We start from the raw sequence: 7,221 nt of genomic DNA, 5'->3' as shown, positions 1-7,221 counted from the left end.
TATATATGTTTCTTCCTTGAAGCCTTTCCTGATAACCCCGCCTACAGTGTGCTCCCTCCCCGGTACTGACACTGTTTCTTTGGCAGGTTGTTGGCATTCTTTTCTCATGCTCATGTCTCATGACCACATGTGATAGTTTTCCTCTAGCTGTTTACTAGGCCTGTACTCATGACAATAGCCAGAGGCAGGTATTCTTTATCTCATTTTACAAAAGCACAAACTAAGGCCCAGAGAAGTTAAGTGATTTGCTAGGATTACAGAGCTAGGGAGAGAAGGTTCTGGGTTCCAGCTCAGGTTGCATGGGATTACAGCTTCAACACTCTTCCTCCTGTCCTAGAAAACAAGGAGCAGATCTTATGCTGTGGTAGACTCCATACTTTCCTCCAGGTAGGAGGCATTCAGAGCATTCCTGGTGAGTTGATGGGTTAATAAGCAATTTGATTGCCTTGCTAACTGTCATTTGGTGCTTATGGTTGTGATTATTTTGATGATACTGAAGATAATTGCATGGGATATTTTGATGGGCCTTAGAAGGATAGTTTGCAACTTTCTCTTCTTGGGTTGAGCCCCATGTGGAGCTAAAAACACAATTCACATTTATTTTTGTCTTAACTGTTTCCTGCTGTTGCAAATATGGTTAGATGAGGAATATCAGAACCCCTCTCATTATCAGTGCTGTTTTTGTCACAAAGGAGACTTTCTCATGACTCAGTACCAGCTAATTGGTCTGTCAGTGGTTCTCTTTGTTAGGTGAGTCATTTGATCCATTGTTGACAAGGTGCAAACTGCTCTCTATCCACAAAGTGGGGGGGGGATGCTCCAGTGGGTCTGACAGTCTTTTAACCCCTAATCAAGATGCTATTAAGCAGCTGATGGTTTTACAGTGAACAGGGATGAAACTGTATTGGTTTTGTAAGCAGCTGCTGGAAAGACGACTTGATAGAGCTTTAGTGATGTATGAATGTTTCTCATTTTAGAGTGTGTGCATGCATCTGACACAAAGGCAACTTCTGTGATTTCTCAACTCCTTGGACGTGATGGTTGTCTTTTCTGTGACTGAAATCTTAAGGAACCAGGTCCATTCTATCCACAAATATTTTTTGCATTTGTATTACGTGCCAAGTGCTAGGTTCTAGGTACGGAGGATGCAGCACTGACAAAAATAGACTAAAATTTCTGCCCTCTGGAGCTTTTTCTTCTTTGAAGTTTTTTATTAGGGAAAAAATTTCAGATGTACGCAAAAGAAGAAAGAATAATATACCCATCATTCAGCTTTCATAATGATCAATATTTTGTCATTTGTTTTTCATCTATCCCTTCCACCATATGCTTATTTTTTTAATTGAATAAACTTGACATGTAACCTTGTATTGGTTTAAGATGTATAGCATATTATTTGGATACATTTGTATATTGTAATATGATTGCCAAATGTAGTGATACTTATCATATTACATAATTACAGCATAATATCATTGTCTAGATTCATTACATTGTGCATTAGATCTCTAAGACTTATTTACTATTCTTTACAAGTTTGTGTCTTTAAACACCATCTCTCTTATCCACTCCTCTACCAACCCCTGGTAAGCACCATTTTACTAACTTTTACAAGTTTAACTTTTTTAGATTCCACATAAAAGTGATATCTTTATACTTGTCTTTCTCTGATTTACTTTGTGTAATTGCTCAAAGCCCATCTACTTTGTCGCATATCCTGTCAGATACCCTTCTTCTTCATGGCTGTATAATATTCCACTGAGCTTATATATCATGTCTTTTTCATCCATTCACCCATCGATGGCCATTTGGGTTGTTTCCATATCTTGGCAATTGTGAATAATACTATGATACACATAGCATATGATACACATGAAGAGACACATGACACACAATCCTTTCAAATCAACAGTCACCAGAGACTCCAGTAGAGTTAGAATATTTGAGGAAGTCTCGGGTTTATTTTGTGAAAGGTATTCAGGAGATTCAAATGTGCCACCAGGAATGAGAACCAAGGATTCAGATAATAAGTCTTGTGAGGTCTTCAGTTTGTAGTCTGCTTCAGTAGGCAGGTCCCCACTTGAAGCTTTGAGAGAAAAAGTAGATGGGTCAGAGGAAATCAAGCCCATATGACAGCAGTACGAAGGTCCTGGGGTCTCTGGTGACTATTGATTTGAAAGGATTTCAGTGATGTTGATGAGTTTCTTCATTAACTAATGATGTCATGAACTTTTTTAAAAAATGGGGAATGGGACTTTGGTTTGGAAAATCCTGAACTGTGAAGGAAAGGATGACTCCAGTGAATAAACAGAAGAATCAAGCTGTCATTCACTGACATGGGAAGGGTGTGGGAAAAGGTTTGATTCTGAACATATTGCATTTGAGATGCTTATGATTCCCTATAGATTAGATGTTAAGTAGGCAGTTGGATATATGTCTGAAGTTCAGGGCTAGAGATAGAAATTTTGGAGTCCTGGAAATAGAGATAGCATTTAAAGCCTTGGATTGGATGAGATCATCTAGTAAACAAGAAAATGGCTTCTTGGAAGCCACATGAAGAAGGTTACAAACAATTTCTCTGAGGCATATCTAGGAGGGTGATTGCTGAGTCATAAAGCACGCTGATAATTTTTTTCACTAGGTACTGCCAAATGGATCGATGGAATGTATTGCCAGTTTAAATTCCCATCAGCAGTGCATGAGGATCCCCATTTCCCCATATCTTTGTCAATATTTGGGATTTTTCTAATTTTTGCTAAGCCGATGGGTGAAGCTGTAGTGTGTTGGTACTGGCTCATGAGAGCAGACTGAACACACTTCTTCCCAAATCCTTGTTCAGTGGCCTCCTGCTGGTAGTTTTAAATTGGCAGGGGTGAGAGTATCTGGACATAAAAATTGGCAAACACTAAAATTAGAAATGCCCCTACCCTAAATCCCCAGAGTTGGGAGAGCATCCCAGTGGCTCTCCGTAGCACCATACTTTTTGTTGTGTTTGTATTCTCTCCTTGCTAGAGGGTTTGAGCATCTCTTCTATGCTTGCATGTCATTCTGGCTTTTCCTTCGGCCTATTTCTATCCTTCTCTCATTTTTATATTGGATTTTCTAACTTCTTTTTGTCGACTTGCAAAGCTTCCTTACATATTTTAGATATTAATCCCTAAATGCTTTTGAACATATATATCTTCTCCCAATTTTTCAGCTGCTGTTAATTTTTTCTATGGTAGTCTTCATTGGAGAAAAGCCTTCATGGTGATGTAGGTCAAATCTCCCAACCCTTTGTTTTATGTTTGTCCTGTTATAGTCTTGTTTTATAAAGTAAATCCCTACCCCACGTTCATAAAGATATTCTCCAACATTTTCTTTTCTACCTTTCGAATGTAGGTCTTTAACTCATCTGTAGTTCTCCTTTGTTTTGTTTTTTTAAATTTTTAAAGTTTATTTGTGTGTGTGTGTGTGTGAGAGAGAGAGAGAGAGACAGACAGACAGACAGACAGACAGCAAGTGGGGGAGGAGCAGAAAGAGAGGGAGACACAGAATCCAAAGCAGACTCCAGGCTCTGAGCTGTCAGCACAGAGCCAAGTGCAGGGCTAAAACTCACAAACCATGAGATCATGATATGAGCCAAAGTCAGATGCTTAACTGACTGAGCCACTCAGGCACCCCATGGAGATCACCTCTATATATGGTAGACATGGAGCACCCAACTTTATTTCTTCATAAACTAAGCCAGTTTTCCTAACAATGTCTTCTAAATGATGTATATTTTTCTCATTGACTTGTGGTACCACCTTTATAAATGTTGAGGTCGTACGGTCTGCTTCTGAGCGCTCTATTCTGTCTCACTGTTTTATTTGGTCCTGTGCTAGGACCACACGATTTTTATCACTATGTGGTCATAACAATGTCTGGCAGGTCAGGCTTCCTCTCTTTGCTGTTGCTTTTCAAAACTGACTTAACTATTAAAGTTTTTATTTTACCTCATATATTTACTGACGTTCCTTAAACTTTGAGTTCCTTCTGGAATTTTGGTTGGTATAAGATTGCGTTTAGAAATTAAATGGGGTTTTACAGTGTCAAGGCATCCTCTCCATGGCATATCTTCATTTATTCAGTCTTCTTTTATGTCCTTAAATAGAACTTAAAAATTTTCTCCATAAAGTTCTTACAAGTTGTTAGGTTAATTCCTGGATATTATGCTTTAGAGTTTTACTGCTATTGTGAATCTTATTGTCTGTTATATTTTGTGGTTGTTTACTGCTGATATGGAGGAAACTATTTTTAGCAATTGATCTTGTACTTAGCAACCTTATTGAACTCACTTATTACTTCTAATAGTTGCTTCTGTTAGCTTTTCTATGCTGATGATCATATCTTCTGCAGCTATAAAGATTTTAGGAGCTCTACCCAGGGCTCCTAACTACTTCTTGCATTTAACTACTTGCATTTAACTGCTTCTGTGAGTTGGGCTTCAATCTGGCACCCCAATTCTGACAGTGGGGTGTCTCTGGTGGTCCTGAGGTCCCTACACCCAGATTCTGGAAACTTGAGTTCTTGTCTTCTTCTCAGTGAATGATATGATATCCTGCCCAATACCTCAGTCCACATAAGAGCAGTGACTCGGTCTTCTTTTGCCTATGTCCCCAACCGTTTTACCATGCTTTGGGTCCTGTTAGCTGCTGAGAGACCTTTTCGATGCTGACTTTCTGGTTGTCTGCTTGAATTTCTGAATGGTCCCTGCTATTTGACACAGTATTTCTGTGTCTTGAATGCCCAAAAGGACACCCTGTATAGGTAATACAAAATAGTAGATCAAGAAAGACTTCGTATCAGATACGAACCTCCTGGAGTCTGTTTCTTCATTTATAAAGTGAAGGCAAGTAAAATCCCATAAGTCAAGGGCCACATAGTTGTCTGTCAGTAATGCTGATTGCCTCCTGGGACTGTGGCTTATATTTCATTATCCAGGAACCTTGCTGTGCCATCTTAGTAGGTTCAGCTGGACCATATGCCCATGTGCCTTCCCATCCCGGTAGATGGCTAAAGTTCCAAGTCCTGGTCCAACTCCTGTTAACTGGGTAATACCTCGTTACACTTGTATGACCCAGGGGGTTTTCCAGGGAGCATGTTTCCAATGAGTGCTTGCATTCTTGATGATGGTTTATGGAATAAGTTCAGTTTTTTGGACAAAGGCAACCAGGTGAGTGGGAGACTCTCTCCCTCATTGGTTGGTACCCTAGGAAATTGCTTATGTACTACATTGAGTTTGGGCATAGCAGAAAAGGCCAGTACCCTGGCTGGTTCTAACAGAGACTTTTTATCATAGTTAAAAACAACTCAGCTAGCCACACCCTGTCACCTACTAATAGTGGCATCTCAGAGGGATAATTTAAATCGGCAATAAAAGTGAACTGTTTACCTACGGAAACTTCACCAATAGCCCCTTCTGTTACACACAGATCTTTATGAGTGTTGGTGGCTCACTTGACAACAGGGCTCATTTATAGTTGATTGAAGCTAACCAAAATTGCCTTCCTTTTAACGAGTGCAAGAGGTGGGCAGGGTCAGACAAGAGGGTATGATGACAGCAGGGAGAAGGAGGTGGAACTCCCAAAGGGAGGAGGCATCTGTGTCATGTTGTCATCCCTGAGAGTACAAGAAGATGCTGAACCTGCAGGGAAAGAGCAGCTGGCAGCTGACCAGGGACCATGGGATGGTCATGGCGTTTACATATTGCATATGTTCTACGGGTTTTAGTTGACAGTGTGCTCCACCCAATTCAACAATGTAATATGACTGCTACAAACAACTATTTTGCTGTCTTGAGCTATGCTCATAGAAGCATGGGACCTAGAAAGAGGTCAGAGTTTCTACCCTCTCTGCACTCCACAGGATACCGCGTTCATTCACAAGCTCTGGACAAGCTGGGGCACATCATAAAAACTCCTTTAACATGCCCATGAGTGGGATCTTGACCAGAGAAGGAGTAGCCTAAGGGATAGAGAATGCGTGTCCTGGATATACTGAATCAGAGTCAGACATGATCTAGAAATTGCCAGGGTAGAAACCCAATAAGGAGGAGACTCAGGGACCTGATTCAGCTCAAAGTAGGAAGAGCTTGTCAGCAAGGCTGGTCTATGGTAAAATGGCTGCTTTTAAAGAAAGTGAGTTCCTCATTACTGGAGATAGTCAACTATGGCCATTTGGTGTAAGGATGTTGTAAGGGAGACTCAGGCAACTGGAAGGGGCCCTTTTCTAATCTTTGGAATCAATGATTCCGACAGGAAAAGATGCTCTGGTGTCCCTCCAGCACTTACCTCTGCTCTTGCAAGATACAAGATGCAGCTAGACATTCACTCATTCAATATCTGCTATTGCCAGGCACTGTGCTTGGCGAACATGGAGGTGCAGTGTAGTCGTCTGTATGTCAGAACCAGAATGGAAAGGCCTGGGAGAGTTGTTATGGTGTAACACTTAGTGACTCAGCGTTATAAACCTCAGTCATGGGGAAACAATGGACTCATTAAGTTCCTTCATTAAGGAGACTCATTAAGTGTCAAGTAACACCTTTCCTTCTACTGCATGATGGAGAACTAGAATGTCAGCAATTATGTCTGTTAGTGGTTACAGTGAAACTTCTGGCCCTTGGGAAATGGAGACAGGACCAAGGGAGAAGAAGGTGAGAAATGAGCAAAGCAGCAGGAGAAATAAAGTTCTGAGATGACTGCTCATGTCTCCCCTTCTGCCTCTATAGACACCTTCGGGTGTATTCAGCCTGGGTATAGTATTGAGTAGGCTTTTTACAGCAAGACCTGCAAACAGGTAATTGGTGGACCTATTCTGGGCCATGCACAGGGTTAGACACGGGAGTCCCAAACAGCTGAGACACCATCCCTGCCCCTGTGAACTGGGCGGGGGCTCTCCTAGCCTTGGGGTGGAGGGTGGGAGAGGCTAGCTAAGGGCTTTAATGGAGGAATACAGCGCGCCCTGGACTGCTGCCCCTACTCACTGCCCTGGGCCCAGCGGGGTTCCTCCGAGAACCTCCCTACGACTGCGACGGAAATGCCACGGCGCCACCACCTCCACGCAAGCCTAACCCGGGAAGCCCCCAGACAGTCCTAACCTGGAGGCCCAACCTTCCGTGGGCTGGGGGCCCGCGGGGGCGCAGGCAAGAGGCGCTCGGGCACTGGCGCGCGCTCCCCGGCGCGTGCGCGGGGCTGGGGC

General features: G+C 42.2%; 1 protein-coding gene across 3 annotated transcripts in view; it reads left to right on the top strand.

The window, feature by feature from the left end:
• CLIP4 (CAP-Gly domain containing linker protein family member 4) overlaps window positions 1-7,221 on the top strand; it is a 77,886-nt gene that overhangs the window by 7,193 nt on the left and 63,472 nt on the right. The gene's annotated exons all lie outside the window — the stretch shown is intronic.

Source organism: Suricata suricatta, chromosome 4, assembly GCF_006229205.1.
Source record: "Suricata suricatta isolate VVHF042 chromosome 4, meerkat_22Aug2017_6uvM2_HiC, whole genome shotgun sequence".
NCBI lineage: Eukaryota > Metazoa > Chordata > Mammalia > Carnivora > Herpestidae > Suricata > Suricata suricatta.
The sequence above is the reverse complement of the archived record's forward strand: the minus strand, read 5'-3'. Positions and strand labels throughout refer to the sequence as shown.